Source organism: Staurois parvus, unplaced genomic scaffold (genome assembly GCF_062004578.1).
Source record: "Staurois parvus isolate SC_StPar_1 unplaced genomic scaffold, SC_StPar_1.0 ptg000249l, whole genome shotgun sequence".
Lineage (NCBI taxonomy): Eukaryota > Metazoa > Chordata > Amphibia > Anura > Ranidae > Staurois > Staurois parvus.
Window position 1 is genome coordinate 9,761,430 of NW_028318045.1, and position 9,578 is coordinate 9,771,007.

Consider the following 9,578-nt stretch of genomic DNA (forward strand, 5'->3'; position numbering starts at 1 on the left):
CAAGGGACCAGAGAAGAAGAGGATCAGGGCTGCTCTGTGCAAAACCATTGTACACAGCAGATAAGTATAACATGTCTGTAATATTGAAAAAAAAAGAGGTTTACTTTTACATTCACTTTAAGTATGCATTCAGCTGTGGGGGGGAGGGGCTCTCCTTCTCCAGCTGGGCTCAGTAACAGCCACTCCAGGTATTCAATCTGCAACATGTGCAGTGCACTGTATTTCTCTCTAGCTGAGCTCAGCCACTTCTCATGTAAACCCTTGTATAGCGTATGGGCATGACAAAAATAGAACATTTTCTATTCTTGGAATACACTCGAACACTAAATGAATGTTTATGAGAATTCGAAAAGTACAGCCACACACAACCACGTCTATGGGTAGCTGTATGCTGCACCTGGGCTTGTTGGGCGAGGGAAATAAGCTGAGATTTACATTGCACAGGCTCAGGCAGCCCATGTGCAAGAACACCTATCCTTCAAAAATTATTTTTTCGGTGACACAATTAAATAACAGCAATTTATATCTTTTTTTTTTTCAGGACTAATGCAGAGTTCTGTATGTGGTAAGTTTGTGGTGTACACCGGACAAGACTGGAGAGCCTCACTGGTGTTTCTAGGCCATGTGGAGGTTCATGCTAGCAGCTTGAGCCCAGAATCGCTCAGAAGAATGTAAATTCATCTTTGTATATGCCTGCACCTTGCCATGACTAATATTGAACTTCTCCAATGCAAGCTGCCATGTGCAGGACTGCCAGAGAACTTCACACAGGAGAAAATCAGGCCAGCCTGGTCTGGGAAATTATAGCTTAAACAAAACAACTCTTAAAAAAGATGTCTGCACATTTCATGGACAATATTACAGAGAGTTTATCTGTTTATAGAAACAATAATCTTGATAAAGGTTGCCTTGAATGCTACAGAGAATTGATTACACCATATTAAATGATGAACTACATGTAAAGTTTATCTTCTGGCAAAATCTTTTTGTTTTAGGTTCTGGATAGAATAGGAAAAGAGAATTCCATTGGTAAGATTTCCCTCATTTCCTGTGTGGTCACTTGGATAGGAAGTGAGAAGAAGTCTCCCCAACACTGATACAGGTAAATGACCTTTTTTTGCACATTACGGGTCACAGAGCAGCCTATTATATCTTACTCATATGGTTATGTGCCACCTACTGGACACTGGCAAAAAGACAGGAAGTGTTCTCCTATATAACCCCTGCTATACAAGAAGTACCTCAGTTGTTTGCTATGGTCACTGCTGTGCAGCTCTCTGCACAATGTTACCAGATTCCCAATGGTTCCAGCAGGGATCAGTAGATTGGTGTTATTCAAATCCATTCCTACAGCAAAATTGCTTAGAAGAAAGGTACCTAGACCAGACCCTGCATTGGCTGAAGAGGACAAGATGTCGGGCTTTGCCTGTAATGTGACCGGTCAGCACTGGAACCTGCATCCACGGTCCCTCTGCAGTCCATAGACTAGTAGATGTCTCCTCTAAAGGTTGGAAGGAGGGAAATATTTTCTCCCCATTTCTTGGAAGGTGCTGATGACAGACACCAGCCTGACAGGTTGGGGAGAAGTTCTGGATCAGTGCGAGGGACTTGATCTTCACAGGAAAGTTCATTGCTTAGCAATATTCTGGAACTGTGAGCTCTTCTGCATTGGTTGAAACAGCTGCATGGCCTTCTGATGAGGGTTCAGTCAGACAATGTTAGGGCTGTGGCATATATCAGTCATCAAGGGGCACCAAAAGTCGAGCAGTTCAGAAAGAGGTGGACCTCATTCTGTCCTGGATGAAATTTCATGTTCCCGCTCTGTCCACAGTTCTCATTCCAGGAGAAGAAAATTGGAAGGCGGACTTCCTCAGCTGCTGGCAGTTGTGGAATGGACTTTCCACCTGGAAGTAGTCAGGGCACTATGGTATTGATTTATTAAAGGCAAATAGAATATGCGCATTGCAAAATGCAGTTGCACTCTGCAAGTACAGTTGCACCATAGCTTAGTAAATGAGGTACAGCTTCACTTTGCAAAGAATACCCACTCACATGGAAGGACAATTTTAAAAAAATGCATTTTTGCTTGCACATCAGTGGATAATGAAAGTCAGCAGAGCTTCTGCTCATTTAATAAGCTCTGGAGCAACTGCATTTTGCAAAGTGCACACTCTATTTGCCTTTAGTAAATCAATCCCTATGTTGGCAGTGGGACATAGCATAAGTGGATCTCCTAACATCCATGTTCAATGCAAAACTGTTTATTTTTTATGGCCAGGAATCCTCTAACATTTGCAGTAGATGCCCTGGTGATAACATGGAACCAGTACTCTTTGATTTATGCCTTTCATTTGGAGGGACCATTGGTGACTCTGGCTGCACCAGCTTGGCCAAGGTAAACGTGGTACCCCAACATAGTGAACATGTTGGTGGACAATCCATGGTCTCTCCCAGCTTGTCCTGGTCTCTTTTCGCAAGTTCCAAGCTTCCATTTTTTGCAATCATTGGCTTTGACGACTTGGCTATTGAAGCCAGAGTCTTCAGGGATAGGGGGTATCTGATGCAGTCTTCCCTATGTATATGAGGGCCAGGAAGGCTACTTCTAGGAAGGTTTACCACAGAACATGGAGATCCTATGTGGTGTAAGGCTATGAAGTTTCATCATCTCAAGTACAGTATGTTGTGGGCTGTAATTTGACCTTTCTCCAATCTGGAGTTTATATGTGATTGAGTACAATCAATGATCTCATTTCAGCCTTAGCAGTCTATTTTCAGAGGCCAATAGCTTCTCGCACATATTGTTCCTCTGGTAAGGTTGCCTTTGACCCCATGGGATCTCAATTTTGGTTTTGTTGGTACTACAGAAACTGCAATTTGAGCCAATTTGGGACCTTCCGTTTGGTTCTTTTGGCCCAGAAGGTTGTGTTCCTGGATGCTATTACTGCAGCAAGGAAATACAGTTAGGTCCATATTTGGACACAGGCACAATTTTATTTTTTTCTGGTATTTACCAAAACATATTCAAGCTATAGTCATATAATGGATATGGGCTGAAAGTGCACACTCTCAGGTTTAATTTGAGAGTATGTACATCCAAATTGGAGGAACAGTTTAGGAATTACAGCTCTTAAGAGTAGCCATCCCCCCTTTTTCAAGGGACCAAAAGTAATTGGGCAATTGAATATAGTCATAAATAAAATGTTTATTTTTAATATTTTGTTGAGAATCCTTTACTGGCAATGACTGCCTGAAGTCTGGAACCCATGGACATTACCAAAGACTGGGTTTCCTCCTTTCTGATGCTTTGCCAGTCTCTAACTGCAGCTGTCTTCAGTTGTTCTTTGTTTGTGGGGCTTTCTGCCTTACGTTTTGCCTTCAGCAAGTGAAATGCATGCTCAATTGGGTTGAGATCAGGTGATTGACTCGGCCATAGCAGAATAATCCACTTCTTTTTCTTCAAAAGCTCCTGGGTTGCTTTTGCAGTGTGTTTTGGATCATTGTCCATCTGCATTAGTTTTAGGGTGTGCACACTTATGCAACCATATTATTTTAGTTTTTTATTTTTACTTCCCTCCACCTAAACAATTTCAGTTTGTTGTTTAACTGAGTTGTACAGTTTATAGGTTACATTAAGGTGGAAAAAGTTCTGAAATTATTTATCTGTCTCATTTTTTACATTGCAGAAAACTGGCATTTTAACAGGGGTGTGTAGACTTTTTATATCCACTGTATACAGTTGCAAGAAAAAGTATGTGAACCCCTTGGGATTACGTGGAGGATTGCATGAATTGGGCATAAAATGTGCTCTGAACGTCATCTAAGTCACAACAATAGAAGAACACAGTCTGCTGAACATAATACTACACAAACATTAGATGTTGCCATGGTTTAATTGCACATAACATGTAAACATTCACAGTGCAGGGAGGAAAAAGTATGTGAGGCCCTAGCTTAATGACTTCTCCCAGAGCTAATTGGAGCCAGGAGTGAGCCAACCTTGACTCCAATCAGTGTGATGATATTGGATGTGTTGCTGACAGCTGTCCTGCCCTTACAAAACACACACCTGTTTTGGGTTTACTGGTTTCAAGAAGCACTGTCTGATGTGAATCATGCCTCGCAGAAAAGAGCTCTCAGAAGACCTACGATCAAGAATTGTTGACTTCTTCAGAGCACATTTTATGCCCAATTCATGCAAAACTCCACGTAATCCCAAGGGATTCACATACTTTTTCTTGCAACTGTGTGTGTATATATATATATATATACACACACACGAGTTATTTCTTGTACTCCACCATAAGGTAGTTGTTTGACCTCAGGCGTAATTTTTCACAGGCCTTAGTCACCAGGAGACAAGGCCCGCCACTGCTTAGATGTGGTTTGGCCTGTCAAAATGTATCTTAAATTGCGTGCCACAGTTAGGCAATTAGATCCACTTTTTGTCCTTCCTGAAGGAACAAAGGAGGGGCAGGTGACCACTAAGTCAACCATTTCCCATTGGATTCATCAGCTTCTTTCTCAAGCCTATGGTTTGAAAGGAAGGGCTCTACTGTTTCCAGCAATAACTCCTTCTACTAGATTTGTAGGTGCCTCCTGGGCGGCCTGTCATCAGATTTCAGTGGCTGAAGTCTGCAAGACCACAACCTGGTCTTCGGTGCATAGGACTTTACCATGTGGATATAAGAGCTTCTGAGGACATGACTTTTTGCAACAGTGTGTTACAGGCTGCTATATAGTTCTTTTGGGCCGGTTGCTGTGTCCCCCTCCCCTCATGAGCATTGCTTTAGGACATCCCTGTGAAAAAGAAATAATAGACTGCTGTGTGTCTTGTGATGTACAATAAAGACAACTGGATTTTCGACATACCTATAAAATCCAATACTTGGGGTACTGAGAGGTTCCTTCCCTCCATGTTGGAATGTATCTTCCTTTTTGAGAGGGGTTATATAGGAGAGGATTTGCCAGTGTCCAGCCACCTTTAGGTGGCGCATAACCCTATAAGTAAGTTATAATAGACTGCTCTGTGTCCCATGATGTACTCCAAGAAATGCAGTTTACAGGTAAGTCAAAAACTCAGTTATTTGACGTTCTAATTCATCCCCACTCTACTAGAGAAGTTGCTTTTATTGATGTGTCCTTTGTTGCAGAAATTCAACTCTCCTTGAGACAACACAGGAAGGCAGGGGAAATCTCCCCACTAGGGACATAGGCAACAAAACGAACCTGACAGACCTTCTTTTTACTATCTTGCTATAAGGTACACGTATGTACACGAATGTGCATTATGGCAGACTTACCTCCCTTCCCTCAGAGATGTAAGTTCCACACTCCCTTTCATCACTCCATTGCCTCAGCTGCCATCTGCTTTTGGTCATCTAGGTTCAGAGTCTTCTTTCTTCAGCTAGTCTTCTCTATTGGTTGGCCATGGATGACATCATTCCAGCGAATATGCATGTGTTATTTAATCTAGATGAAGCAAACAGTGAAGGGCAGATGTATAAAAATTGGAGCAAGAAGCTGTAGAGAAATAGAACAGCAACTAAATCAGATATCATGTTTCATCAACAGGGAAAATGAAACAAGCAATCCAATTTGTGGCAACAGGTAACTGCACAAGATGAGAATGCAAAACAGTTGAGGGATTTTAAGGGTGCCACTCTCAACTGTTTTACATGCTTATCAAAATAAAATGGGATGTAGGTAGCCGACATTTTACAATATTAATTTTGGTAACTGCAAAAGTTTATCTCCATATTATCTTGCTAAAGTTGTTATACACATGCTGATTACAGGCATGCACCATGCGACTTGAAAATTGTATGCCAAGTCGTACCCTATTGTCCGCAATTACAGCGGTCAAATCTGTGCGGTTAGGACTTGATCGGAGCCGCACTGATTTCTACTTTTGGTGCGATTTGCATATACATCTGTATCAGATGTCTTAGAAATCACACCTGAAATTGGTATGTCCCCCCGACTTTGAAATCGTGTGACTTCACTGTAAGTCGTACGATTTCAAAGTCGAGCTTGATGTGACCGGGGGGTTAAAGGAGACCTGCACTGATGGAAATATTCAACCTGTAATTTGCGGACCTTTACATCCGGAAATCCAGAGGAAGTTTGCAGATTAGCAGTGTTGACTAATTTCACATTGTGCATGCTTGTTATCAAGAAATTTGTGAAACCAGAAAATGCCAGGTAACTAGCATTTCACCAGAGGTGACCTCAAACCAAGTAATATAAAAGCATGAAAGTGTATGTATAGCCAAAATGCAGTTTGATATACTGATCTATCTCCTTTCCAATGAGCAGGATTTTCTGTCCAGACTGATCAGAATAACTTCAATTACAGTAAATTTGATGATTTAGCTGAAAATCGTTCAATGACACAGTATAGGTCTTTTCAATATTTAATAGATTAGATCGTATTGTCTAAGACTATGTGGAATCGTTTAATCAGATCATTACATGTATGGATGTAAGATTGAAATTCTTGTTGCATTTCCATGACGGGATATGAAGGGAAATCTTTTTAATGAGACAGAGACAGCAAAAGATACATTGATAGAGGTTTTAATCCCACCCCTACTCTATCCAAAAAAGAACATTTTGGCTATATAGTTATGGTCAAAAATATTGGCACCCCTGTATTTCTGTCAGATAATGCATCACTTCTCCCAGAAAATTGTTGCAATTACAAATGTTTAGGCATTCTCATGTTTAATTTCTTTTGTTTGTATTGGTATGACACAAAAAAGTGGACAAAAAGTCAAATCTGACACATTCCACGCAAAACCCCCAAAAAATGGACTGGACAAAATTATTGGCACCTTCTCAAAATTGTAAGAAATACTTGCATTCCAAGTTTGTGATGCTCCTGTAATTTGTTATTAAACTCACCTGCATCAATTGACAGGTGCTGACAATATAGAAATCATACCGGCAAACAGTTAAAATGATAAAAATTTTACTCAACCTTTCTGTTGTAAGTTGGTTTGTATAAAAACAAATAACATTTGTTAGAATTAAGGGCCCATTCACATCAGTCTGGCCCTCTGCACTAAGTTAAAGGCATGCATGTTAATGCCTTTGAATGAACTGACCAATGCACCACAATAGAACAAAGACTGTGCATGTAGCACTTCCTCAGCGCCAAGAGTCACAAGTTATAGTTTATATTTAATATGGTTCTAAAGGCAGAAGGTCCTTTACCTTCATGCATTCTATGCCCGAGCTGGATCTCAATCCAGTGATGTGCACAGGAGCAGAGGCTTTCCTGGCTCTCTCCTCCTCAATAGCACTAGGACTAGCCTGTGTACTGGCCCATTGCCGGTACTGTGTGACTGCTGTGACCAATTACAGCATGTCACATGACAATTGTAAACAATGGATAGCTTCCATTCATGCCATCCATTGCATACAATTGTTTTTATAGCTGTGATTGGTCACAGCGATCACATGGTACAGGCTGGGCCAATCAGGCTGCGCCAATCATAGCTCACCTGTGTCATGTGATTAGCAGTTGCCAATCACAGCTAATCACAACAAAACAAACTGAATTAATCAATTTCATTCAGTAAAATTCTTGTTTATAGCAATAAATATTCTTTACTATAAGCAATCTTAAAAGAAAAAACAAATACTGATCACTTCTCCTGAGTAGTACAATTTTTCTATGGTAATATTACTTTGGTCACAGGTATTTTAAAGCAATCGTATATAAAGAGAAAATGTAATAAATTTTTAAAACATTGAAAAAAAATTATCTTTTTTTTTGCAGTGTCACTAGTCATTGTCCCTGATCACCGCCACACCATATTTTGATGCTGTACTGCACTGGTGACAGTATGTAAAAAAAATAAATTGTGATTTTTTTTTTTTCAATTTCTTCATTTTCCCCCCAAAAATGACAAAAAATACAGACTAAATATATATACACTGATTTGGGTTATTTTCACCATAGAAATGTAGCAGTATACATTTTGGCCTACATTTATGAAGAACAATTATTTATTTGCAACATTTTAGAACAGAAACAAAGAAAAACTTTAGTTGTGTGAAAACACAAAAAGCTCTATTTGTGTGAACAAAATTATGAAAATTTAGTTTGGGTACAGTGTTGCATGACTGCACAATTGTCATTCAATGTGTGAGAATGCTGAAAGATGAAAAGTGGCCTGGTATTGAAGTGGTTAACTGTTGAACATGTTGAAGTTAGAAGCTAATTGTCTACCATGCATGGCTGCACCAGATTTTGCACACTCCAGTTTTAGTAAGTCAGCCCTATTGCATTTTAATAATTTCTAGCCATTTCCTAATTATTCTGAATGATCTTAAAATTTGTAAACTTACTTTTTGAAGATCCCCACACATTTACTTCCTTGAATTGATGACAAGGATCACTATGCCCTGTGAGTAGGCACTGCTGTGACACACATTCACAGAGCCTGCCTTCTGAACTATAGAGATGCTGAGAGAAGGAGTTTCAAGAGGTGGAGTCAGTGCAGGAATCACTGCTTGCAGGCAGAAAGGTACCATGGGATATGTAGTCTTTAGAAATTTAAAGTATACAGCAGAGGAGAAGCTGCAAAGCATGCAGGGAATCCAGGAAGTTTCTGGATGACCAGCAGACAGACAGAACTCACAACATGAAAGAAGATTTTCCAAGTAAGTTTATATTGAATTGTCAAAGACAACTATTGTTTGTATTGTTACCATGATGCTGATGTTGAAAAATGAAAATGTATGCCTAGAACCCCTTTGAAGCCCAACACCTGCCAACATTTTTTATTTTGTTTTAAAAAAGTGAGAAAGGGGAATTGCTTATGTTTTTATTGCTTATATTGTGGTGAGGTGGAGGAACACTGAACCTCTAGATGCAATTATAGTCCTGATTGGATGTATTCTAAAGCCTAGTACACACAATGAGAAAATTGGATGACCGATCGTGAAAGTGCATATCATGATTAGTTGGAATTGACAACCGTAGCTACGTACTATCGTAGTAGAAGAAGTGTAGGGGCGTTCTATGCTTCTGATCATGCACATTTTTTCTTTTTGATTATTTCCGTACAATACTGTTGAAAGCACTAAATTAACAATCAGATAATTGGCAGATCGTTCATCATACGGAAATTTTAGTATGATTCTCGTATAGTGTGTGTATGGTGTGTATATTCCCATCACAGGGAGTGTGCCAGATCTCTGCGCAGAGGGCAAGGATCCTTCTGGCTTGGTTCACACCTGCGCGCGATTGACACTGCGGGACCTCACATGTTCCACAGGTGATGTTTGCAGGTACCATTAATCTTAATGGCATCTGCACACACTGGAAATCGCAGCAGCTGCTTCCCTCACTGAGGACCGCACTGCACTTGCGGTCTCCATGTGGGCTATTACAAAAATGACGCAGGGGTTTTTCCCCGCGTTTTCAGAAGCACAGCAGCCCATTCAAATGAATGGCCTGCCATGCCCATGCAAAATGTGTCTCGTAGAGTCACAGTAGTGTGAACCAGGCCTCTCTGTAGCATGCTTTCTATTCACTCAGTCTACTCAGCTGGAACTTGTTTAGTTGA

The 9,578-nt window shown here is 40.4% G+C and overlaps 1 long non-coding RNA gene across 2 annotated transcripts in view; it reads left to right on the forward strand.

Moving 5' to 3' along the window:
- Window positions 1-7,883, forward strand: part of LOC149459764 (uncharacterized) — a 64,891-nt gene extending 57,008 nt beyond the window's left edge. Inside the window, exons 5-6 of one of the 2 annotated variants that reach the window (XR_016313212.1) lie at window positions 542-1,102; window positions 5,151-7,883. This is a non-coding gene — a long non-coding RNA (uncharacterized LOC149459764). Of the gene's footprint in view, window positions 1-541 lie in introns of both variants that reach the window. The other variant, XR_016313211.1, reaches the window with a different exon arrangement.
- The last annotated feature ends 1,695 nt before the right edge of the window (window positions 7,884-9,578 follow it).